Raw genomic sequence first — 27,717 nt, 5'->3', positions numbered from 1 at the left:
ACAGAAAAGTGTGGAGGGAGATTTCTTTGAAATAAAACTGCTCTGTAGAACAGAAAATATTTGAACGTAAATTTCAAAGGAAGGTTTGGGCAGATAATGAGTTTGGGCTTTGCAGGCACAGCCAACTAGTAATCAGTACTGTTAACTGACACAGTATAATGTAGGTACATGGAACTGAAAATAGGTACATTTACAGTTCAGGCGCTACTTTATTTAAGGTATGCTAAGATTCTCCTTCTGTTCTTTAAGTTGCATACATGTTGTTTTAAATATTGTTACAGGGTGAGAAATGGAAAATCTGGTTCCCAAATAATATTTCACTTTTTAGATAAAAAGCATAATTTTATAAGGCAACCAGATTTGCTCCTTGCAATATCTAGTAAAATTTTAAATTCTCTAACGTCTTTAACTTCTAATGTCTCTCAAAACTAATAAATCTTGGGTTTTAAACTCTAATTTCCAGCCTAATAAACCATATTATTTCAAACTTTAGCTATACTTTTCAGGTTAAATTTGTGCTCTTGGCAAACAACCAGTCAGTTCTTGATTTAATAAGAAAGAAATTTAGCATTCCTGATGTTTCAGTTCCTAAAGCAAGTATTTGGATTTAGATGCCTGAAATACACTTTATGTGAAATCCTGGGAAACTGAACAGACATGTTCCTTATGACTAAGGATTAACTAGTCAATATTTTTCAGTGCTTTGCTGCTTGAACCAATGGTAGCCACTGGGATCAAATTTTTTCAGAAAGGTATTAACTAATAAGTACATTGATGAGAACAGTAAATTTGCTGCTTTTGTTTTCTGCCAGCTTTGTTCTTGGCTGCTTTTCTACCACTGCTTATAAAGTAAAAAGATTTCACATGCTACAGAAGTTGAGGCCTGAAATGTTTTGCCTGAAGGAAAAGTTAGGAAGCTGCAGGAGATGACACATTTCACCTTGGAAAAATTCTGTTGTCTAAACTCGGTTTTCAAACAGAAGTAGTTCAGTCACACAAATAATATGCTTTTATTCACATCCTAAACTGCCTTTATTTGGTGGATTATCCAGTTACCTCAAAGAGCAAATTTCAAAGTTGAAAGGGGGGGAATAGTCACATTTCTTGTGAGGCCCAGGTTTCCTCTGGACCTTTACATCTGCCATGAGGTCAGTGAGATTGTGGGCATAATGCTGGGAGTTCACAGTTTGTGGTGTGGTGGCAAAGTTGTGGATTAGGGAAAAGGATGGACCTCTGTTAGCTTCCCTGGGGAGGTTGTGTGTACAGCAATAGTGTGTTTGTTGGTCATACTCCTCTGAGTAAGACAGGGAACAGGTCGGGTGAACTCCCATGCTGACTAAGCCCAGGAGAGGAAAAGCTGTAACCCACAAAATGTGGTAGCAGGGAGAGTGGCAGCCTCAGTGCTGAAGAAACTTACTGGGAACTGGAGGCCAGGGCAGATTTTTCTCCAACCCAGCTGCTGAGTGGGCAAAACACAAACCTGAGAGAAAGGAGCTCTTTTTCCAATGTGCAAGAGAGATGGTCATAAATTTTGTTTATTTTTATGGTCTTTAGACTTGCTGGCTTTGTTTATTTATTTATTTATTTTCCCTCATTTCATACACTAATAAGACTTGGCTTTTGAGTTTTAGAAGCCTTTTCTTTGGAGGACTTCTAACGAGAGGCTGAGGGAGATCCACCACAGAGTTCTGGCCAGCTCAGAGGCTTGTCATACACACGTAACGCAATACAGAGTTGTTTGTGGGCAGACAGTAACAGTTTGGTGACTTTCAAACTTCAGAGGAGCATGTTTGACTTCTATATGGTTTCTGTTCCTGCTTAACAAAGTTGAACGGCTTTCATTGTGGTATACCAAGATGCTTCCAGCTTGGTGGATATTATGTGAACTTGTACATCTATGCAGATGAAGTCTAGAAATAGTAGCTATTTTCAGGTTATTAAAAATCTTTTCTCTTAAATCTCCCAAAGTCTTGTGGGTGAAAACATGTTCTTTTCTATTACAATGCCTGGAGTTACGAATGACATGCAGCCACTGCATCGAACATTGGAGTAAAGTTTATTTGACAGTCAGCTGCAAGGGAAAACACTGCTTCCAAATATTGTACCACCAAATTCAAGGATGCTTGCATTGTGCTCGTTTTTATAGGTTTTCCCCTCCCCCCTCCAATCAGCAATGACACCCTGGGGTAGTTCCGCTTGAGGAAAAAGTCATGCTCTTTGGGATCTTATTACCTGCAATTAACTTTAAATTGAAACAAGCCACCTGCAGTGTGACTACTCTTGAAAGTTCTCTGTGTATTCATGCAGTACAGAATAAAACAGTTCATCCATTCAGCCTTGTTACTCCTTGTTAAGCCACTTGCCTTTATAACCGTACCTGCGTAATGCTCTATTTCAATTTAACATTCAGAATTTTGAGCAAAAATCCCACAAAACATTGCTCGGATGTTAATCTGCATGTGTCTGGAGATCAATTCTTTATCTTGCTGTACAGGCAATCTTCCATGGAAAGCACTGAAATCACAGAGTTTAATTATTTTTAAGCCTAATTCCTATAACTCTTCCCTCTTTACTGTAACATCCATCTTGTTACTTTACGGTGCCATTTACAGAGTGCCAACAGGTAGTGTAGAGGAAATATCAGTCAGTGGTGCAGTCTTTCCACTGCTTTGTCTAACAAGTTTCTGTAAATATATCCCAAGTCATGGAGTGAACTGTGAAGGAGGGTGTTCCTGGCTGCTATGATGGCTGCAGCTTAATTTAAGCAGATGTTCTTTCTTACAGTATCCTGGCGTGGCACCATTTATAAATTGCTGCTTCAGGGCTCTACCAAGCAACACTGAACAGAGGAGGCTAAAAGTGCTGCAGGCCTGACAGGCTGAGTGCTTGACAGCATTGCTCTGGACATAAAGCCACTTTCCTAGTCTCTTCCTCGGATGTTTGCCAGGAGACCTGCTCTGAGTAAGCAAACGTGCACTGCCAGCTCCGTGCACTGCCAGCTCCGTGCACTGCCAGCTCTGTCCAGGAGATTGTTACCAATTGTTGTGGTTTAAGCCCAGCTGGTAACAAAGCACCATGAAGCTGCTCGCTCACTCCTCCCCACCCAGGTGCCAGTGGGATGAAGAGGAGAAAATATAAAGAACGCTCAGGGGTCGAGACAAGGACAGGGAGGGATCACTCACCACTTATGGTCACAGGCAAAAGACAGGGTCAACTTGGGGAAGAAACAAAATCAATTTTATTTACTAACAATCAAAATCTAGTTTAGCTATTTGCAAATACTGCATTTGCTCTAGGCTGAGCTATTTGTACATGAATGTATGCATACTTTTATTAGCCAGACTTCTAAATGGTAACTACTCCTGAAAAGAAAGATCGCCTTTCTGCAGAGTTGCCATTACTATGATGACTATATTTTTATACACATATATATTTGTATGTTCTCTAGGATATATTATTTAGGAAATGGTCTTGTAGATTTACAAATGTGCCTAATTCTACTTCAAGAGAAGTTATGCTGAAGTAAGGATTGCAATTTATTTCAGGAGTATTTTTTTCAAAGACCAGACTAAAGTGTCAAATAGTATTATTTCAAATACTCAAGAAGTTTCTACCTTATGGGATGATGTTTCTGTGGGAGTCTACCTCAAGAGAAGCAAAGAGAACAGATGTGTAGACTGAACACAAATCGATCATAAGTCTTCAAAGGAAAAGTTTTCATCCCAAATTTTGGAACGAAGACAACCCTCAAATACTTCTAATTCCAAGAATAACTCTTAACCCTAAAAGTTTTTGTGTCTAGAAGCCAGTATTTTAGACAACATCAAGTACCTTTCTTAAAGCAAAGATCACTTATCCTAAAACATATATAATCAAAGGGAAAGTTCTGATTCTAATGAAAAGGTGCAGAAGGGCACAACTAGGGAGTATAGCAGTGGTGCTAACAGGGCAGACATTTCTTTTTGCAGACACCAACCCCGACTATTACTGTTGCATCTGTTGATTTTGCACTTGACAGCAGAAGGACAGCATGTGATGAGCAAAATTGCTCCTGGCTTTTTGAAGCCTGTGTTGGAAAGCAGGGACATCACAGAAGAACTAGAACTGTTTCACATTATGCATACATGAATTCAAATAATGCAAGTAGAGAAATTACAAAACATAATCCAGCCAGCTGAAAATCTGTATATTAACTATGCAGTTCTAGCTGAGGTATTCCAGTCAACAAGCATTTAGCTAGAGGCAACTGTGCCTCAGAACATGTTCCAAAATTAGTTTTGAAAAATAGACCCTTGGGAGGTACTTTTTTTGGTACTTTGTGATTTAAATAACGCAACTTGTAAAGGAACATCTACTGCCCCAAGATTTGCCTATGCTCACTAAAGACAGAGCTGCCCTATTTAGGAAACTGAAGCCTTTGGCATATTATATGAGTTATACGTAATTTAACCTTTTAACAGCATATTTTAAATGATCCACATAAAAATATCTGTACCGTCACTTCAGAGCAATCACATTACTTCTAAAGTAATCTTTAGACCTGTTTTTCTTTTATCCTGTTTTCTGTAGACACTAATCTTGATTTAAAGTTGTTACAGAACACCCCATTTGAAATCCATGGTAAGATTGTTTTCACTGAATCATTAAACCTTTCCTAGTAAATTTTGGTTTGGGGTAAAATGGAGAGTTCTCCACCTCATTTCTTAAACATTTACCAGAACTACCTGAGTAAGGAGCATGGAAGACAGACATAATAAAAGGGAAGAAAATATATCTCTCATTTGTTTTAAACTTCCATGAAATGTTGACTTCGGTAATTTTTTATACCTAGTTAAATGCTGAGAGTAAAGACCATCCTGTACTTGTTCTCTCTCTGCAGATCATAATCTGGTTTATATGTTTTAATACTGATGCTTTGGTGGGATTTTTTTCTTAAAGTTCATTCTTATATGCTACAGAATGTGTTTATATTAACATTTTAGCCAATTTACCAACTGCCCCTGCTTGCTGTGCTTTGCCACTGCATGTGCTGTATTCCTTTAAGAGATGACTAAACCAGAAGATGCACACTTAATGCACTCCAACTATTAAGACAAGTCTAATTCGACACCACACTATAGTTACTCTAAAATAAATTCCTTTGACGTGCATATGAACTGGATGTCTGCACCAGCTGCTTTGTTCTTCAGAACTGCTAGAGTTAGGCTACAACATACAGACCATACAGCTAACAGATATAGCCAGAGTTTGTCTAAATAAATAATTCCTTCACCCTTCTACCTCTGGACACTTAACATTTATATCAGTATGAAATCTTTGCTAGTTTTAGAAGGAATTTCCTTAATAGGGAGATAAAGAAATTCCTCTCCATGAAAGAAGGACTGTAGGCACAAAGAACACAATTTTTCTCTTAAAGATTTTAACACAAAATAAAAGAACACCAGCCTGCGCTGGACATAAAGGTGGGAGCTGAAAGTATTCTGAATGGTGTTTACTGAAGATGCAAGTAATAGTACAGCATGTACTTCTCAAAATTAAAATATGCTTTCAAAGGAAAGAAATTTAAGGAATGACAAATCTGAGACCGCCAGTCTCCAGTTGATGGATTCCATATATTTATTTACATACTGTACAACTCTGATTTTATTAGGTATACAAACTTGGTATATGTTTCCATGCTTCTGCCCTGTATATCAGTGGATGGCAAAATTTGAAGTTCCCTAGAAAACAGTCAACTCATCAGCAAAAACCTTTGGAATTCATTACATGAAATAGTGTTTTACCTTAAGAGAGAAAGTGGATTAGGCATAAATTTGCAGGAGTCAGTCTCTGCCTTAGTCATGACATAATCACTTATGCACCTTGTATGATAATGTCTCTGTTAACCTAACTTTATATGTTAAGCTTTCTCTTCCAGATCAAATAAGAGAAGTGATTAGTTAATGCCTTTCAGCACCTTGAAAAAATACATTGGATTTATTTTCTATCTTGCATTATTAGAAATTCCAACTATTGAAGATTTGTGTGATTCCGTGTGTTGTCCTAAAAGCGGATTCGTTTACCTGGTGTGCAAGCCAATAACACACAGAGTCAGGGTATTTTCAAATTAATTTCATTGATGCGCATGAATGGGTGCCTGTCTCAAGACAGCACGCCCTTGTCTCAAAAATTCTCACGTTTATACACTTAACGAATACATATTCATTGTTTATTTCTAATCTCTCAAGGACTGCTAACCTCTAGCTTTTGGGCAGTTTAAGCCAGCATCTACTGTTGAAAGAGAAAATCATTGCTAGGACATTATTAGGTGTGAGTGCCTTAAAAGAACAGTTACCCTTCAAACTTAGACCTGGAGTAATATATTAATTGCACAAAGAAATCTGGAGAATCATTACTTGACAACCAGCAAAGTTAAGAGAATAGCCTGCACGTGGTTTTAATGAAACATGTAAGAAACCATAAAATTCCTGCCTAAGCATAGTCAGTGAGAGACCAGATTAGAAAATTTTCAATCAACAGATACTGTAATTTTTGGCCTTCTTGTTTTGCAGTGTTTCTTACGTGTTCTTATGAAAGTATGGAAGAATGGTAATTAGACTTAGCTAAGGGAACAGGCTGAAGTAGCTCCAGTTGAAGCTTTTTTTCCAGGCAAGATAGCAAGTTACAGTATTTCTGGGTAAAAATCAATGACATTATACTGTGTAATACAGTAGTCTATGTTATTATCCATTTATGAACATCTATAAATACTTAAATTGGATGACTTGTGCCCATCTTACAATAATTTTGGTCAGCTGAGGACTGTAGAAAAATCTCATTAACTTTCCAGGTGTTGTCATGAATCTTGCATGTTACAAGAAATTCTCATGGTTCTGTCATCTCCTGTGTCATTTTTTGCTCTGGTGGTTATTCCTAGGAGCATGCCCTCCAGAAATGGCACAGTATCGACATGATTGTTTTTGTTGTTTGTTCTGTAACCTTTACATTTCTAAATATGTGTATTGGTATTGCTTACATATGTCCTTATATCCCTAGGAAGTTTTCGTGTTGAAGGTTATTGCATATGAATTACTTTACCTTGTGGCCAGAATCTATCTTATGGCTGAGATGTCTTTAATGGTAGAACCAACCCCCCCCCTTTTTTTTTTTTTGGCCAATATTGGAAAAATAGTAATCAGAAAGCATGAATGTCATTATAACGCCTTCAAAAGCTCAACCAGACTCCCTTGTGTTAACTCCATTTGGCCCATTGCTTATGTCATGCAGAGTTATATAAATCCATATTTGGTTCCGTGGAGGGTATTATCACACTTTACTGCATTAAGCTATAATTTTCCAACCTTGTTCAGAACCAACCTAGGAATCTGAGAAGATTTTTAATGGACATGCATTATTAAGACCCTAATAAAAGTCTGTATCTTCTTGTTTAGAAGTGCTTAATCACACTACTGTTTTGGAGGAATTAATTTTTCAATAACTTGATCTTGCCAGAAATACTGCATAATTTCATGCATTACCTCTGTATTGTAAGCAAAGTAATTGCATTTTTTTTTTTTACTGTGTATACTATGTATAAATGAAAGCTCCACACTTTCTTTTAATCTGTGTTTTCTCCAAATACTTTAATCTGCAAAGATCTCTTCAGATCTGCAGAAGCTCATGCACCTGTTACATCAAATGATTTTGGTCTGGTTTTTTTGAATAACATGAATACCCCTGACACATGTATTGCAAAAATGAATGCAAGAAGGGCTATTCTTCTGTTTTCATTCAACAATTTCCATTCCTACCTCCCAGGGTGATAAAGTACTTTGATATACCACACTTTAATTCTTTTTTTTTTTTTTTTCCTCTACCAAATGCTTTTGTATTACTGAAGCTGATATGTTTGTACTTTGAGACACCAAAAGACCTGCTAATCCTGTTGATGCTTTATTTCTTGGGATTTTAAAGACCTTTAAATGCTTCCTGAAAAATATAGTATTATCTTGTTTATTTGATTTAAATTTGTGTCAGTAAAATAGTTTTTAATGATGTGATTTAGTAATGGACAAGCAGTAAATGATTTGGTTCAATTTGCATAAGCCCCTAAAAGCTTTTGGCCACTAGTTCAAGTTAAATTCTATCATTGTGAAATGGGCGACTCCAACAAGAAAAGATGTTGGCACATGCTTGAAGCTATTCCTCTTTAAGCTAAACTGCTTCCAGCAAGAAGCTGTCTCTAACGGGTATTTCTGTTGCTGAAACAAGACCCTGTAACATTTTGGTTTTTTCCTGAGTGGTACAGGATTACCACTTTCATGGGAATTGGGGCCTAAATTCCCAGCACAAAGTTGGAAAGACAGAATTGTGAAGGGACATAATCCTGAACAAATTTATCAAAATGTGCTAAACATTTTCTCAAATGTCTGAAGTGGTAGGTTGGAATTTCCTATTCTGGTCGCTGAACTAGATAAAAGCTGTTAGCCTAGATCTTGTTTCTTTAATCTTAGCTAAATCTGATTTTGCCTATTACTTTCTAAATGCATATATAAGATGTAAATGAATGGGGAAATTTGAGGGGAAGTGTGCATTTTTTTAAGCTATGACAGCAATTAAAAACAATTCTTTATGTTTTCAGTTAATGAGGCTATAAGAGGTTTTCTGTGTATTCAAGTTCTGTTCATTTGCCTTTGTCCTTTGCTATGTCTGAAGTTTTCTTGTGGAGTGCAGGCATATATCTTTGAACAATTCTTGAGTCTTCTTCCAAATCTCTCTGCTCTTGCCTTTATATTGGTGATACATTATATCAATCCCTATGCCCATTTCTCAGTTTCAGATCTTTAAGCACCAAGTAGGGGTTATGTGGTTCTATCTTAACAAAGACATCCTCTAAAATTCCCCTTTAGACTAAAATAAAAATGCAGAGTATATTGGGTGTGCTTGAAGGAAGGAAGAAAACAAAACAAAACAAAAAAATAAAGTGAGCCATAGTGAAGGACTGAGAGTTTCTGCCAAAGCAGAAACTGTTCTTTGTTATTCTAGCCCATACAGGAGGGGTAGCACTGTTTCACAAGCCAAAGATGTCAAGACTTGCTTCAGCTGTTGCAGTCTATGTGGTGTACGGAGCCACTGAAAGCCCAGCTTACCAAATTACCCAGGAATTCCCTGCACACAGGAGCAATCCCTGGGGCAACAGAAGCAACATACAGCTGGTGGCATGACATCTATCTGCAGGATAAGGGTTACTTTATCCTGCATGAACTGCTTTACTATGAAGCTAAGGGACTTTTTTAAAGGTACAACATTTTCTGATAGAAAATAAACTGGAAAATTCCCATGAAACATTGCTCTGGGTCAAGTTGTCGTTAGCAGAGAAATTCCTGAGAAAAAGCAGAGAGAGAACCTTAAGCAGGGAATTATGACAACCATCCCTTCATGTAAATGATGGGATTCATGTGTTCCCTTTTTTGGCATATCATTAGGACAGTAAAGCGGTTCCTTGGCTGATAAATGATAATGTAATTTAAAGCTACAAATACCACATCAAAATCCTATAATACATAAAGACATAGAACTCCCCAAACTAGAAGATCAGGCAGTTTTTCCTTACTATAAAGACTTCATCTACTCATGCAGTTTATGCACATTTTATTTAATGAGTCTTCTGAGTTTGGGAAGTGAGATTCTCCTCACTTGTTCATTTGGAAGTGACTGTGTCCAGTTACCAAGTGCAGTGAAAATTTCATATGTTTGCCTAAATACCCTAAGTTTAAATAATTCACATTATTTCATCTTTATTTTATTGAACTTCCTACTAGATTTGCTGCTTCTAGGAGTTTAAGCTTCAAAACAAGTTCAGATCAGGAGCTGCTGTGTTTAATTGCTCTTTAATGGCTTCTGCTGTCCAGGTGTAGAAATAGGTGAATTGGAAGCAATGTTAGTGAGTGAGCCAGCACAGGGATGTGTGGTGTGTGTTGTTCATCCTCTATCTACTGCAGAGTAGAGGTGACATTTAGTAAACCACCAGCAGTAATACCATAGTAGTAGAAGGAAAACTCTGAGTTAATCCCACCTACCTGCCTGGCTGGGTTGGATCAGATCCAAATGTGAATGCAGGGCTTATGCAAAACCAAACCAACCTACTGATATTCAAACTTTTAATTCTCCATGTAAGCCAATTTCTGTCTCACTTTCCACCAGCACTAGAAGTTTTGAAGAGGATTATAGCCATTCTCAGGAGCATTAGCTGTTGCATAGATTTTTATTTGCTAATATACTGATGCAGTTTATTTGTATGTAATATCTATGAGCACTGAGAAGTGCACTGAAGTTGAAGGGCTACTCAAACACTTAGCATGGCCTCCTGGACTGGTGTCCCTTCTTTTCTGGCTTGCTACTCATACCATCTTATTTGACTTAATTCAAAGTGTGTTGCTCTTGTCTGGCCTTTACATGCCCTCCAAGCTCTTTCCTTCAGTTTGGAAACAACAGAGGGATCAGAAAAACTGATAAAGTTTCCAACACCTAGACTTTAAGCACCCTGTAATGATTTAACATGCTCTACTTCATGGATGAGAGAAAAATAGATTTCAGCTGTAGGTCTTTAAAACACACAAATACAGAGTGTGTGCCTTCACAAAGCCTTTAATGTTAAGATGGGAGTGAAACCGTTTTTTTGCAAGTCTAGCAATTGCCTACATCTTTTTAGCTCAGCTAAGAGAGTATTAATGAACAGATTCATCAGGCACTACAAATATATTTTCTGTTCACTGAAGTGCCCCACTGAAATTGTTTATAGTCCAATTTCTTTGCTTGTAAGGGGAATATTGGTCTCTACAGTATAGTTTAAAAGAATATTTTACATTAAAATATCAGCCTTGACTTCCAAATTTGGTTTGTTTTTTTGGTTTGGGGTTTTTTTTTTTTTTGGTGACTGGAGGACCCAGAGCAACATTTGCTTTAATAGTAATTATATTTCAGTTAACATTTAACAGTTGTGTATCGGAACTGGACTTAAATAAAAAAAAAAAAAAAGAAAAAAAAAAAGGAAAGATATGCAAAGAGCAAAACAAACCTTGCTATCACGCACCCTTTGTCCTTGATTGAATCTGTTCTTGCAGTCCTTGCTCACATCGGTATTGTCATTTGTTCATCTAAGGAACAGCAATGCACTAAGGATTACTTGTGCATTTGCTACTGGGAGAAACATCTCATTTGAGGAAGGACTTACTTTTCAATCCTTCACTCACTGAGAATTGAATTTTTCAAGTTTAATAATTTTGATTGGATTAGCGGTTTAGGTGTTCAGATCAATGGTTTAAAAGAAGTCCATTTTTCAGAAAGCACTGAAAATGCGAACTCTGGAAATTGGGGATTTTTTTCAAGGGCACAAATGGGTTGGCAGCATTATGGCAAGTGGAATTGCTGCTTGCCTTTTTTTTTTTTTTTTTTTTTTTTTTTTTTAAAAAAAAACACAATTTTTTGGCCAGCAGCCTCTATCAGGTGCATAGGATAACACAGGAGAAAGAAATGTCCTAGTGAGGGAGCTGTGCTTTTTTGTTTGTATGTGTTTATCCAGCATAATCCCCTCAAATTGCAACAGATTACAAAATAATGATGCTAGAACTGTGTTTAATTCTGTCATTGTTTTCCAACTCAATGCTGTATGGAACAGCATTGAACTGTTAGGAAAGAGTTAAATAATCCCCAGAACTGTTAGGTTTATTTTGTTATGAATGAGCTTCCTGGGTTTTTGATTCCTATTAAAAATGTTTACAAAAATCTGTTAAAGATAGTATAGACCTGCAAATTTTGAAAGAAAGGGATTGGGGGGGGAGATATGACAAATTCTGGGTCCTTTTTCACCCTACAGTATATTAAAAATGGGAATTTTGCCAGCTCTTTTTAACCCTTCCTTCCCCCCAGTTTGAAAGACACTGTTTCCACATTATGAATAATTTCTCACCTGATTAGTCACATATATATTTTCAGCTCATCCAAGTTGCTTTATGAGCTTAATAAATGCATTGTTAATTTTATATTCTCTGCAAAAGGAACTAGCCATGATGCCTGTAAGCTTGAATCCCTCAAAGGGAGCTTCTTTCATGTTCCCAGTTAATTAAGGGATCTAGTAGACTTGACAAGTTTCACTCATTTGGCAGGAGAAGCTTTTATTTTGCAGTTGTTTCTTAAATATCTTCTTACTTTTCTGTGTCCCCAAGACATTTTTCCACACTCCTATTTGTTTGAAATCTTTCATTCAAACTGTCATTGCTTGACAGCCCTGGATCCTTTACTCTGTCTCATCCACAAGCACAAGTAACTGTGTCCCCGATGAGAAGGAAGCCTATTTTTACTTGAATTACTTAAAAAACCCTAGACTGATCATCTGAAGTTGTTATATTTCCTTTGTGGAAGTTATCATATAATAATAAAGATCTTTAGCAGCAAAGACTCTTAAATTTAGTTACCTTATTCTAAATGAGCAGTAATTACATTGAAACTAGTGTTACTTGTGATTTAACTCCAATGCAGCTCTGATATAACTCTTCTGCAGCATTGCCTTTCTGTCTGAGCAGGCCACTGATAAAGCACAATGTAACAGTGAATTGAGTCCCTTTTAAAATACATTTAGATAAATTCTCTATTGTGTCAATGTAGTCTGCCTGTTGTTCTCTAGCGTGTTGTTTTGGGAGGAGAAATCGTGGTCCTGTATGAACCATGGCAAAATTTGTATTGGTAAAATGTTTCTAGAACTGGACCAGAAGCTGTTAAGTTAGACTAGCTGCAGTTATCTGCACATTAAGCATACTGTGTCACCTATATGCTTCACAGAATTCCAAGCTACCCTTTTGGGATTATTCACAAATCTTCCAAAAGGCTTTGAGAATAGCTGTGAGAGAGTACTCACCAATACATCTTCATTGTTTCACTGTAGTGGATGTTCCTGTCATCACTTGAGTGATGGAAACATCAAGTGTATTTCCACAATACGCTTGCAGGGCCATCTACAAACTGGATATTATGAACAGCTTTGCTCACTGTCTCACAACACTGCAAAAGACCCTCAAGCTTATGCCCTTCAAGAGAATCACTCTGAATGTAGGGCCAGTAAGAAAATAATGCTGATACATCTCATTTGCCTAAAGGTTGTTACATTCAACAATGCTGATCCATCTTGGTTGCTTAATGTTGCTGTATTCTCAGTAAAAAAATATCACGTGGCTGTGGGTAGTGCTGAGCTTGGTTTAAAAATATCTATCCTACCCTGCATCTGTGTTCACTCTGGGTCAGTGCTGCAACATCAGTCCTCATATGGGGAGGCTGGAGCAGAAAGAACGTATGCGCGTACATACTGCGTCTTAAAATTCAGGTATATTTAACACAATCAAGACTCCACAATAAGCTTGAAGATACCTTTCTTCTTGATGGCTTAATTTAGCTAAGATCAATCTTATGACCAGCACTTGCTGGGGGACTCTTTGATTTTCCTAGTCTCTATGACAAAGCATTGGTTTTGCTTTGCATGTTCCTGTGGTTCTGTGACATTCATTCCCCTAAAGTCCACATTCTGGAAATCATTAGCATACTAGGAACATGGCAGATTTGTCACAAAAGGAAATTATTTCTTATGTTAATGTATTCTTAAAATTCTAGATTTTTTTTCTTCTTTTTAATTTTTTAAAATCAACAGACAGGTAATACATTTTGGGGGACTGTTTTATAATTCTTTAATAGCATTGTTCTGTTTTATTAACAATTGCTGAGGTATCTCTATAGTCAGGTTAGCGTTATGAATTGTAACGTTTCAGAAACGTTTTAATGTTTGTTGACTTTTTTGGAGCAATTTCCATTGTAAAGCTAGGTTAATACAGTAATGGCTGATTTTATTCTGAATTACTGAAAGAGATGCTCAGAACAATATCCATGTTAATTTCTCACATTGTTACCTTCCCCAGTGAGTTAATAAGATCTAAATTTACGTCATTAAATAGTTCTCCACACTCAATACACATGACCATAATATGCAATTCTTGAATCCTCTTGCATCTGCGAAATAATGTGTTTTTATGCATGTAGTTCTTTCACATTTGACTCCTTCATAAAGTACTTTACTTCATAAAACACTAGTGATTTGATTCATAAAGCATTTCTTCACAGTCCATGTGAAAGCAGTCTAGTCTTGTCTACATTATGAGCTGAGGGAGACCTTGAAAACAGTTTTATGGTTTTTCAAGGCCCATCACACGTATACTTTCTGTACAGCTGTTCACCCACTGTCTTATCTACTCAAAAAAGACTAATTTTTTTAATTGAAAAATAAGGCCCAATTTTAAATAAGAAAATTAATATATGCAAAACTAAAATCTTTGTTATTGAACTCTGAATTTTAATTTGTATTGAAATTTTAAAACATTATTGTTGCAATGGTACTGTTACCAATTTCTAAAAGTATAGCTTCAATCAATTTTAAATTACCATGCTAAACTACTGGGATGCTTTAAATGACATGACCAGAGTTCAAATATTAATTAAGCTGAAAACACCCTTATCTATCTGTGCATTTCCTTTTACAACTTGTATAAACCATATACCTTGTAATATCTCATATTCTTTTACAAAATATTTATCAAGTTCTGCTGCTGGATATTCTTTACCAAGAGATCTGTAACAATAAATACACTGGAGGGGCATCAAGTCAGTTTTCATACGGTCTGTTATATCAAAAATAGAAGAAAATTAAGGGCCTTCAGAATGGTATTTGGGAGACTACTAACTGTAGAGGGAGGTCTTCACAGAGCACCCAAGTTACACGTAAAGGTTAGCAAACGTAGATATATAACTTGACAGGTAATCTTTTAGTCTTTATGACCTAAGCAAATCTTGAAGGGATGAAAAGGAGAGCTACCTTTTATATGTGCATTGAATACACAGTGTGGTGGGCAAGAGCAGAGAAAGGTCTGAGCAGCCCTTAAGGTATTAACAATAATATATAGTCAGTCAGTCTTGGGTACAGAAGTATCTTATCATGCACATCGCTTCAGGCATTCCATGTTTCGGGAGAGGTTATGCTTGTGCTCCACTGAAAGGAGTATTAACAGAATATAGTGCATCCTTCCTCTGGATATTTTTAATAAGAGGTTTCCAGGTTTGGAATGGAAATGGAAGAGAGAAGAAAGTAAATTTGAGCAAAATAGATGCATACAAACTCCTTCCACACATCCCAGAAGGAGCAGTATGACAGCAGACAACTTGCTAGCTGTAGAGCTTTTAAATGAGAAGTTCTTTAATAAGGCAAGGATATGGTTTTATATTATATCAGTGGGAGTTTTCCCAGTGCTTTGAATGTGAACAGGATTTGAGTCATTTCCACACTAAATGACAATGATGAAAATTAAGTGAATAGATTTCATAATCTCCTATTTGCTAATATCTGAATACCTAATTGATTCAGATTCTGAATACATAGTTGTAAGCTTGTGGAATATAATAGGGTTTATGAATCTGCTAGTCTTAAATGACCTAAAGTCAACGTGACCAGTGTCTTCTGAATCCTTAAGGCCAGATGTGCTCTATAGTTGTTACTGATCATATTTTTCTGTTTGCAGTGCTGGACTCATGTGTCATGTGAATTCAAATACAAGCAAATGTTGGGAGGATTGAAAAGGACAACTTGTGGCTAACTTTAGGAAATAGATTTTTTGGTTTATGTTCTTACATGAATGTCTTGTCTTATGCTTCAGCTGGTTATTGTTCAAGTTATGACCTTTGTTGCATGGGTACAACTCAGTCAAAATAAATTAGCTAGGACTACTGCCAGCTGTACGTTGTATGTTTTACTGTATTGTAACATATCACATACAGCCTTGCACCCTTCTGTTTATGGTGTGGCAGGAATAGTTCCATATTTAAGCAATATGATTCAAGAACACATTCCTCTTAAGGATACCTTCTCCACAGAGACTAGTTAATGCTCTCTATTTGTACTGCATTTTAGAAGGGAATTGTAGGTATTCAGCATTTTTTTTAAATGGGCTTTTTTCAGGCACCTAAATGTTAATATAAGCATGTAAATAGAGTTACTCTGTCTTGCAATTTTGGGTCTTGGCACATTGCTGTTGTAACAGGTGGTTCCTCCCTGAAGACCTAAATTTCTGAGCTATTGCACAACAGTGACTGAATATAGAGTTAGGGGTATAAATTAAAGCATGCAAAAAAAGCTGCCTATGTATGATACCACAGCTTTGAAAAAGTAATCTCAGCAAAAGGGTATGAAATAATGGTAGATAAATTTTGTTTACCAAGAAACACAGCCACATGTAGAAAACCCAATAATGATGAATTCTGGTCTCTTTTAGCTTCAAGGCAAACATATTTTTCATAACTGTTATTATGTTTCCATGTTCCCCACCATGTACACAGAAACCCATATAATATTTTCCTTCTGTCTTTTTCCCACTTACAGTTTCTGGTAAGCATTTTCCCACCCTGGTGATGGAAGAGTGATGGTGCCACATGAAGTTATGACTCTGTAAACGTGAATGCTGAGTAATGTGTGTATGAATTTCATCTAGCAACTTTTTCTCCGAGTAAGAATAGGTTTGTTTTCCTTTGTTTTTCCATTTGTTCACAAAAAAAAAAAAGATTGCTGTATTTTTTTTTTTTACTTAGCTTATGATTTCTCAGCCTAGACAGATTGGTCTACTCCATCCTTCACAAAAACAGAACATAACCTAATCCATGATATAAATTTTAGATCAGTGCTGCTGGAGAGCTCAGGCTGTCGTTTAAATAATTTTTTTTTTTTAATATTGCTGTACATGAGATGAAAAGATTTTGATTTGACAGTATCAAAGAAGCCATAGATTTCCAGCAACGCCCTGGAGGCTCATAATAAAAGATACTGCTTCCCCCCCCCCCCCCCCCCCCAAATAGGCATATTCTTCATACTAAGTATATTTTAAAATGTTCAGTCGATCAACAGCCGCTAGTACACAGAGACTTATGAAATAGGCAGGACTGGAGCAATTTTAAAAGGCTAGATTGTACTTTTTAAGTGGCTTGTGAAAAGCTTCAGTTGTCCTCAGTTTATACTCAATGGAAAAAAAAAAAAGTCGACGATGGACTGGATATTCTGTCTGGTCTTAAAAAAAGAGTCTTAGGAGACTTTGCAGCAGTGAATTTAGAGAGTCATTAAACTTCATTCTGTTCTCTTAAAGAGGGAAGAAACTGCCCTGAGTAGATTCTGACCTAAGGCAACCTCACCAAGACTCAGGGTACTTAGGAATGGGGAGGAATCTAATGAAGAGAAATGCATTATAGATCACAAAGTGATTTTTTTTTTTTCTTTTTTCTCCCAAATCTTCCTAGTCTGGGTGTCTGTTCAGCTTCAAAAACGGTCTGTCTTTGAGACAAGAAGCTAGGAATTTACAATTGAAACTAGGGGACTAGTATATTTGTCCCTAGGAATCTTGGGAAAAAAGGAAACTGGTGATGGTTCTGAGGGTCTAGCTGCAAGACTTAATTTCTGAGAAAGAATAACAGGCAGTGCTTAAAATGAGGAATGATCCTAGTATGGAAATGAAAGTACCAAAATAATGGGACCCTCCTGGGCCCAAGGTGAAGATAAACAACACACAGGCCAAGGCTGGTCCAGGAGCCACGTACTCAGTGTTCTGGCCCTGCCTGGTCACTGTGGATTGATAAATGTCAAAGAAACAAACTTTATAATATCTGTGTAGTGATTATAGCTGTTCATAAACTTATGCCAGAAAAAAAAGATGCTTATTTGGCATATTCCTTCAGGAGGAAGAAAAGTCTCAGAATTCAACAGCTTTGTTCCTGCATTTAAAAAAATGATGATAAAATTGTTGCTATCTGACCAGGCAAATTATCAACCTCTTTAATACGTTTCTTTGCTTGTTTCTCTTTCTTAAACATAAGTATAAATAGAGATGAAGATATTGTTTCATTAAGATTGAGCACTTTCCTTCCAGCTTTGAGACCTTAGGTCATGGTATCAAAAATACCACAATGCATTCCTATTCCACCTGAAAGCAGTTGCTAACAAAGGCCCACGTTCTATCTGGGAATCTCATGGTGTTTTTCTAACACTGCTGACTTTAGTAGTGGACAATATATGGACAGCTTTACCTAGAAAGGTAGTGGAAAAAAAGCCCTTTTCCATCTACATGAGTTTCAAAAATCTGTAAAGACTAGTTCAAAGACTGGAATAGGTGACAGATGCACCTATGTGCCTTCCATTACATTTTCTAATGATTAGGTAGCAGAGAGGACTATGTTTGAGACACTACAGCCTCCTACCCCAAAGACATTAGACTGAGTTGAGACTAATGAGTAGCAGCTGTTAGAAAATTATATTATGCTATATTAACAATGGCTTCTGAAATGTGCAGGGAATCTTCACTCAGATACCGTATACTTATTTGGCATCCCTCTGTTTCAAAAAGACCTGAGAAGAAAACCAATCCTGGATTAAACCAATTTATGTCTTACTGAATTCTTGTTGGAGGGTCCCTGAAAGGGGATTAGTTGATATTTGTAAATTCCAAATCCTTGCTCTGTAGGAGTTTAGTTTTGTGTAACTTGATACACAGTCAGAGTTGTGTTGGGTTTGGGTTGGGGTTTTTTGTCTATTTTTATTTTAAATATTACAGGACTTTCTTATGAAATTTATATAAGTCAGTTAAATTCTTACAACTCATGTATATAGTGTATCAATATACAGACTTAAAATGAACTGCTTAGAGACCAAGGTTTAGAGTGTAAAATTAGTATTTTCATTACATATAATATTAATGCCCTGACTTTGTCACTATTTGTTAACACAAAAAGCAGGTTTTTTCTTCCGGAAGCCAGTGTACTTTTTCTAGATATGTCACTATATTCACTGAACATTCAAGTTATTACACAAATGTAACCCTTCATTTATTGGGTCCCTTTAATGTGGACACCTTTCACCATGTGCAGAGGCTCTATAGTAGTACTACACACAGTTTATAAATACACAGCACTTATTCATTGGCTAAATACACAGAGCAGGTAGCTAGGAATAACTAGACTAAAAATGAGTATGCTCAGCATCTCCAGTACAGGCATCTGATGCGTTTCTGCTGCCCAGACAATCATTATTCAGGTGGGAAAGTGTCAGACCTTCCTTGGTCCTTGGAATAGGCTGGTTCTTCATGGTTTTGAGTTACCATTTTTTGACTTGTTGCTTCTTTTCAGCATTTCACACCTTTTTGTATCAGTATCTTTCTCTGAGTCCCAGAGTTGCTACTAGTGTTTCAACAATTTCACTTCTGTCTTCATTTTTCTTTTTCTCAAGAAGAAAATCTTGGCTTTAGCCTATATCCTCTCTCACAGCTCAACAATTTTTCAGTAAAGCTGAGCCAAGGCCACATAATTGCACCATACAAAACTGGGGCATGGGCTACAGACAGCTAGACCCCTGTGCCACAGATTGCATAGAGTGCAAACACAGTTCTGCTGGAAAAGTTATGACTTAAGACTGAGGAGACAGGTGTTGCGCACACTTCTGAGATAATCTTAAGGTCAGTTATATCAAGGGTAAAGATTTCTGTTTCCCTACATACTTTGGCTTTTACTTGATCTAATGAAATCTGGAGACGATCTAGGGATGCTTAAGTGCAGTACTTGCATAGAACAGAGGAAATCTGTCATTATTAAGATCTCCAGGGTGGACAGTTCGTTCATCTGAGAAGTTATCATTTCTTTTAACTGGCTTGTTTGTTTGTTTTTACCCTAGTGGCTGCCCAATACTGAAAAAAAAAAATCTCTAATATTCTTGACAAGTGGTATCTGAAGCATCAAAAATATATTTGACAAATGAACACAATATTATTGTATGATTAATAATGTGAAATTATTTGATGTCTATGCATAGAATTGCATGTGTGGAATTGGTTGAATAAACATTTTTTTGGAAGAAGATATAAGGTAACACTTTCTGAAGACATACCTCCTTAAAGTTTAAGCTCAGTTACTTCCAGTTTGAATTGTCTTTTAACAGCTATTTAAAAGTGTTTATGAAGGTTTTTTCCAGAATATAAACCTAGATAGCAGTTAGGTGTGCTAGAGTAATCTGAGAGTTTAGATTATACAATACTCTTTGTTTTGGGCACCCATAACTACCTTAGCTAGTTTTCAGTTTTGTATTTCAGGTCATGCAATCTCCCAAAATCTGAGAACAGTTCTGCATCTTCTGCATCAGCCATGAATAACCCTACTCTACACAGTTCATATTAAAAATATTTACAAAATAATTATGTTGGGAGCTGGGGCTGTTATCCACTGTCTACATTCAGCAATGAAAGCCCCATAAGTAACTACATTTTGTTTACCTGGAGTTTGTGACTCTAATTCTCTTTTATTACCGAATTCAGACTGCCCCAGAACCTGTAGCAATACTTTTTGCCTTTCTTTGAAATTTTCTTCCATGTTAAATAGCCTCCCTTCTTTTATTTTGCGTGTTCTGATTGCAATAAGATGTTCTTTCACTGTCATCAGGAAAAATAAAGAGGTAGCCTTTGTGACTATGTGCTAAAAAAGAGTGGGAAAGCATTTAGTTCAAAAGCTTGCAAGTGTAAAGACCAAGGTTTTTTTATTCTCTGCTCTGCTCTTTATTTTGTCATATTGCCAGCATAATTCTTGAAAAACAGCAACAAGACAAAGTAGCTAGAGGTGGTCTCATATTTTCTGTTGGTATCTGATGTTCTCATTTTTGTTTGTGGCAGTCACAGACAATCTCCACTGAACCTTTGAAATATACTTTGCATGCAGTTTTGTAGAGAGAAAATACAATTATGATGATAGTGATTTGACAAGAGTTTTAACATTAGACCAATCAATTTTGCAGTGTAAATGAGTATAGGATAAGCCGAATGGTTATTGCTTCAGGAAGGAGCATGATATGTTTTCATTATATGTGTAACTTCAAATCATCCATGTTTTCCCCAGCTGTTCCTGGATGGGCACTGAAGAGAACACCTTCCTGCACCTGCTTGAATAGATGTGATACACTCAAGACAGTCTGCTGAGAGTGTCTCTCAGTGGCTCCTCTTACCTTTTATCACTAAAAATTTCCAGGATGTAAAGCTATTTGCCAAATTCTTGCGTGATTGACATTTACGCTTGTCCTTCAAATTGCATGAGTTGTTATTTCTTTCTGAGGGAAGACCTGAATGTCACATTATAATGAGATGCTTATACCACATGCAGGAAAGGATGTTGCAGATATTGACATTTTTTAGTAAACAGGGAAAAGGCTCATCTGCTGGGAAAAGATAGAATAGAAAAATATTGCATGTCAAATTCAGCTCACTGCTCTGTGATTTTAACACTGACACATCCTAGGGACCTTGGGATCAATAATATTCATAATCTGATTTCCCAGAATAATTTTTTCTCATATGCAAACATCACCAAATCGCTTGTCATTTACAATTCAGCACTTTTGCATAATGCCAGAGAAGCTGAGCAATAATTAAACAAACTTCCTCTCTCTTCATTTTTGACCTTGAGAATTGATATGAGAGAATCTGGAATGGTAGATCTCTGTGGTGAGTTCCTGTTCACCAGCAAAAGAACAAACTGATCTGTGATCTAAGGCTGCTAGTCTCTCTGTTCAAAGACGGTAACATTATTGGGTTTGAACAACATCAGTGCAGGAGCAAATCTTGTTCTGGGAACATCACAAAATCTGAATGATGATGCAGAAAAAAGTTCTGAGAATGCAAGTTGATTAAAATACTTACAGGACTAAATCTATGCACCTTTCTCTGCCAAGAATATCAGCATTTTATTAGTTTGAAAAGTTATGATTTTCTTCAGGGTAATAACTGCATTTTAGACAAGAACAAGATGGTAACATTGATCTGTCTAGGTATAAGCTGTGTAGTAACACAAAATCACATTTATATGTAGGCTAAAATGAACCTCAGACGTTTGTAGTCACTCTAACCTCTCCTTTGAATTGACATTATTATTTAGATAATAATGTCATCCAAAGCACCTTCCATATTTCTGGGAAAATGAGAGTTTTCCAGTCTTTCAGAGATTCCCTCCCCCCCCCCATCAGGGATATCCTATCTAGGAAATCTATCTAGGCTCAAGGCCTAACTAGCCTGCTTGTTTAGAGCTAATTTGACTTTTCAGAGCAGTAGCGTTTTTCCCAGGATGATGTAGTGCTTTGTGAAGATTGTTGCTACCACAGCTAAAGATGCTCTAAGCACAAAAGCCAGGTGCTCTGATACATTACGTGGAATCTGCTTAACTTCTCATTCTAACATAGCTGATTATGTCTTGTTTTCTTCTATCTGAGAGCTTCTTCCTGAATTTCTTGCTTTTTAGAAAAGCTTTCTAAGATTTCTACAACTCAGAAATGACATTTAAAAAAAACTCCAAACATACATACATGAAAACCACAACACCTGAGATCTAAAAAGTTGGGTTTTTTTTTTTTTTTTAATTTGGTCTTAAAACTCTCATGTACCAATTAAAACACTTAGAACAAATACAGTCATGGATAGCAGAGGCTGAGGGACAAAAGCACCTTGGCTTGATAAAGCTGAATTCTTTTTTTTTAAATAGTGGAATGTCAAATATAGAATTGTTACCCTGTCAGAAGGCAACAAAGAGGGAAAGCACTGTTCGTTCAGCAATGTCTTGAGGCACAAAATACAAGTTACTTTAAAAAGCATTGGGTTTACTATTGCCTAGCATCCTGCCCTCAAGAAAATGAGTCACTGTAGCATATAATTGTTACCTTACTCTGACTTTAGGTTGCAGAAAAGAGTATTTTGTATGACAGTGGGAAATTTCAGCACTCTGACATCCAAGAGGAAAATACATTTTCTCTTACTAGGGTTTTAATTTGGAAATTAAAACCAAGCCAGTAGGACAAGATTGAGACTCAGCTTTCCGAAGTAATGACCCTTCTTTCTTGAAGGACAAACACGGTTTCTCTTCAGAATATCTGCCTACATGGATCCTAATCATAGACCAGTGAAATTCTGAGTGCTAGTCATTTCTTTTGAGGTAGCATGTGGTTTCAGTCTGTCTGCTCTTCCTCACCTGAGAAGCATAAATCAGACAATAATCCCTGTTGTTAATCAGTTCATTTTTGTTGCTTCTGACAACATGAGGAGTAACCCAGAGTCCATTAAATTACAAGACCTGGGTTTTATATGTAGTTTTTCTCACTGTTCTTTTTCTCTTGATACTTTGATTTCACCCTATTTATGTTGAGGGTTTTTTTGTGGGGAATTTTTTCTCCTTTTTTTTTTTTCTCTGTGACAATGATATATAAAATTATTTTTCTTTAGGTAACTAAGGTTAAGAAATAATCCAGCAAGACTCTTGCTGTCATGGAATCAAGGTTTGTAGAGTGCATCGTATTTCAGAATATTAGTAAGGAGAAAGGAAACAATAAAAGAGCCCTCAGAAAATAGTTTTCACTGGTTGAGCATACCTACAAAAGCACATTCTATACAGTCTTATTTCAACAACTGATTAGTGACTGATTAATTCAGAAGAAGTTGTCACAGCTTTTGGGTGATGCAGTCAGTTGCCAACTGTTTTCATCAGCTGTTTTTTGAGGAACAACATTAATAAATCTGATCTTACTCTGTCTCAGTCAGTGGATTAACAGGAGTTTATTCGAGGCTCACAGGTGGCTAAAGCCACAGGAAAATTGTTTCATATAATCTTTCAGCTGAGAACAGAGCTTCAGAACTTATTTTTGGTCATTGATCAAACTGACCCTCAGGTTATTTGGACATTTGGTTCACAGATTTTCTCAACACTATTTATTCAAGAAGTCTGTAACCTGTTTACAAGCCCAGCTGGCAGAGGATGAGCCTTGGAGTGAGCTCTGGCATGTATATTTTTCTCTCTCCGGTGGTACACAGGCTTGTGAAATGCATGCCAGATAGTTCTGTTTTCTGTCTCAGTATCTGGTGCTTCAAAGACCTGGTAGTTGGAGTGAGTATGTGTGAAGGAAGCTCCTTTGGATCACCATTAAGTATGTACCTAATGATTTCTGCTGGATGCTGAAAAATCACACAAAAGAGCTATAGCAGAGAAATGCAATAAGAAACTGATGTTTAACATAAACTTTCAGAAAGGAATAAAATCAGACCATTTTGTCAAGAACTTCGTGTCAGTGTAGCTGACAGTGATAGTCAAAGAATCAGTGGACTAGCTAGGCAGAAAGTCTTCATCATCCCATCTATGACCTCTAAAGAAGTCTGAGTTGAACAATGTTTTCAGAAAGGAAAAGGTCTCAGCAACTCCCATTGCGTCTGGTAAAAACTAGCAGAATCAAGGACTGCTCTGAAGGAGGTATCAGTCACAGCACCAGAGCTGCAGTTTACTTAGTTGTATAGTCATGTTCACCTGGTATGTATTTTCCCATTGTTTCTATGAGTTCCAAGTCTTAAGAATATACCATACACTTCCACACGTAAAAGCAGCTTACCAGCCAAGTCGTTCAGCTAAGGCACTTGATAGCATCTAGATCTTGCAAAAGAGGCTTAGTCATTACTGTAGTGCAACAAGTAAGAAGCGTGTTTACTAATTCTATGAAATCCATGCATCTGCATTAATTCCTCTTAGAAGGGGAATCTCTTTGTAATAAGCTAAGGATCATAAAAAACTTTGCATGTAAAATGAGAACAGGGTCTTTCCTAGAAGTATTTCTTGGATTATGCTGCATTAATTAAATAATATGTAACAACTAGGCATAAATTAAAGCATCAGTGTTGTTGAAATTAGACTCCATCAGTCTCGCCTCACTCTTCAAGAACACAGCCCTCCCTGAGTTAGGACACAAATGCAAAGAAAAGTCAGTTCCTCTTGTCAGTACTGGCAGTGTGATAGTAAGTTTGAGAGTGTAAGGTTTTTCATAATCGCTTTTAAAGATGATCTGAGCTTCAGGGTATATAGGTCAGACATCTTCAGAGATGTTTTCTGTAACAAAATGAGCCCTGTGAAACTTCAGAAGGACCATGTAATGTGACAGGCACTAGGTAAATAACGTAGAGTTTGTCCAGCTCAGCAGCAAGAAGGATGTCGAGTTTTAGATTCTTCCAGAAGACTTGAGAGGAACCAGTGGTCTGGAGAAACAGCAGAAATGCTGGACAGATTATTTTTTTTTTAATAGGAGGGAGGAGCAAGGGACTTGTTTACAATCTTCTACCCAAATGTTCAAAAAAAGCCAAAAGAAACCAACAGCAAAATCAGTGGTGCTATTTGTAGACTAGGTACTTATTTGCTCACACTTTACCTGTATAGCTGTGTACTTTCTCTTGGAGAAGAGTTTACATGCTCTGTTTTTCCCTTGTATAAACTGAGTTACCTGAGACATTTCAGGTTGTTTCCTAAAACATTTTTCAGTCAACTTATTTGCACTTTCTATCTACAGATGCAAGAGATCATACAGCACCTCCTCCTTCCCTAGACATCAGACACACTCCAGATTAAAGTTAGTATTTCTGTAGGCAAAAACACCCATACGTGCAACATAATAGCTTTTGGTGGAGTTGTGGTTCAGTATCCACATCTGACTGGATCCGTGGAGTATCTGAACTCCCTTTTGAAGGAAACAGGCTCGTCAGTTCTGGAAGCATAGGATGAAACTAATTGCCTGTTTAACAGCACAGAGAATACCCTCAGCTCAGTGCTACATCCTGAGAGCTGTCCTTTGGGGAAATTAGATAGTTATTTCATCCAGAACTAAAAAGTCCCACCAGCAAGAATGAAAACTCTCACTTTTACAATAAACTGAACTATCAGTGAGAAAATTAATGAAAAAGGTCTTACACCTGACTCATATTTCTGTTCTAGAATAATACAAAGTTTTTATCTACAACCTCATCATGACTCACAAAATATTTGTGTTTGCTTGGGAAAAGGAGGTGTATTGGATTTGCATGCCAAGGCACGGGTAGTTGGGGGCTGTAGGAGTGGCCTCCATGAGGAGCGGCCAGGACTGTCTAGTTGGCAATAAATTAAATTAATTTTCCCCAAGTCAAGTTTGTTTTGCTCATGACAATAATTGGTTAAGCAATCTTCCTATCTTTATCTTCACCAATGAGCCTTTTCATGTTATTTTCTACCCCTGCCCTTTTTGGGGAAGGTGAGCGAGCGAGAGGCTGGGTAGGTGCCCAGCTGCTAGCCAAGGTCAACCCACCACAAGAGGGTTAACAGATGTTCCTGCAAACATCTTTGCAGGAAGATGAAGCTTATGTCTTCCTAGGAGCATTGGTAATATGAACAGAATTATTTCTTGCACTTGGTATACGAAACACAGTGCAAAAGTTTTCTGTGATCTTTTACCACCTAGATTCATCCTACTTAACTTTTAAGCACTTAATTGAGGCATCTAAGTTAGAAGCTTAGTCACCCTAGTCAATTAAAAGGAACAGGTGCCTTCAGAGGATGATTCAAATCTTTAATTGGACAAAATCTCACTCTGGAGATGTTGGGCTTTCACCATTGATTATAAAAGAAGCCACAGACAAGTGCATTCTTAATAAGGTGTTTCAGTTAAGTGCCTTAAGTTAAGCAGGATGAACAAGGGTGTCTGTGGCTGAGGACTTACCGCACTTATCTGTCTTCTACAAAAGGAGAACCTGATAATAACACTTTGTAATCTGCTTTTAATGTATTGCTTACACTAGTCATGCAGTTTATTCTAAACTTTCGTACACAATTAAAATGTCCTTTTCTCTTTAGTATATGAGACTATTTTAACATTTGATACTTTTGGACTCATGGTTTAAGGTAGATGCACATTTTATTGTTGCGGGTTTTTTTATACACGTCCTGTGCTTCCTGAGTAACATTTCTTGCAGAGGAAAGCATTACCAAAATGAAATAAACATCATTAAAAATGGACAGAAGACTAGGAAGGAATTAAGTGTAGGTTTGCAATTTTAAAATCCAAATGACACAGTTGGAGCACTGAGCAAATATTACGTAACACCTAAAATCATCCCTCTCTAATTTAACTTTTGGGTAAAATATTAATTTCCTTTGGTTTTGTGCCAATTCTAGCAATCATCACATAACACTAATCTAAAACTGGAAGTTGATGGTAGACAGATGAATTTTGTTAGACTGATCTTAGTCAAACTATGGGTTTAACTATTTTTAAGTTAAATAATGCCTTCTTTCAACAGTTTTCCTTCTCTCCTCCTAAATTGGTTGTTGTTGAGATGATGCTCTCCTTCTTGAGTGTACAGCAAAGAAACACAATCAGTTCCTGTTAAATGAAACTTTTGAGTGACTTTAGTGACTCAGTAATAAGGAGCAGCTCTGATCAAGCTTAGTGATCATGCATGTTAGAGTCACTTCATAAATACAGTAATTGACATGATTGATAAGAGGAACCTGGGCAGCTGGAAAAAAAGGCTATAGTTCTCGTATGAATTTGTAATTACATTGTTATAATTTGGTGGGGATTTTTTTTCCAACTACATACTTGATAATCATTTTTGGCTTCCTGTCCATCTGCCTCCCATTGTAAACTTCATTTGTTTAGTCCTTGTTAAATTTATCACACTTTGTATTTACCTCTATTCCTGTACTTCCATGCATATTCTCAATTTTTGCCTCCTGCAGGATGTTGCTGCAGGGTGCTGCATTGTCTTTAACAGCAATACTTATTTTGAATTATCTTCTTACTATTGC

The 27,717-nt window shown here is 36.9% G+C and overlaps 2 long non-coding RNA genes across 3 annotated transcripts in view; one reads left to right on the top strand and one right to left on the bottom strand.

Moving 5' to 3' along the window:
- The window catches only part of LOC121233271, a 144,146-nt gene that overhangs the window by 77,282 nt on the left and 39,147 nt on the right, over window positions 1-27,717 (bottom strand). The gene's annotated exons all lie outside the window — the stretch shown is intronic.
- LOC115340171 overlaps window positions 1-27,717 on the top strand; it is a 48,926-nt gene that overhangs the window by 11,286 nt on the left and 9,923 nt on the right. Inside the window, exon 3 of the long non-coding RNA XR_003922948.1 lies at window positions 16,448-16,581. This is a non-coding gene — a long non-coding RNA (uncharacterized LOC115340171). The remainder of the gene's footprint in view (window positions 1-16,447; window positions 16,582-27,717) is intronic.

Source organism: Aquila chrysaetos, chromosome 4, assembly GCF_900496995.4.
Source record: "Aquila chrysaetos chrysaetos chromosome 4, bAquChr1.4, whole genome shotgun sequence".
Taxonomy (NCBI): Eukaryota; Metazoa; Chordata; class Aves; order Accipitriformes; family Accipitridae; genus Aquila; species Aquila chrysaetos.
Note: the sequence above shows the minus strand (reverse complement) of the source record. Positions and strands in the feature narration are given on the sequence as shown.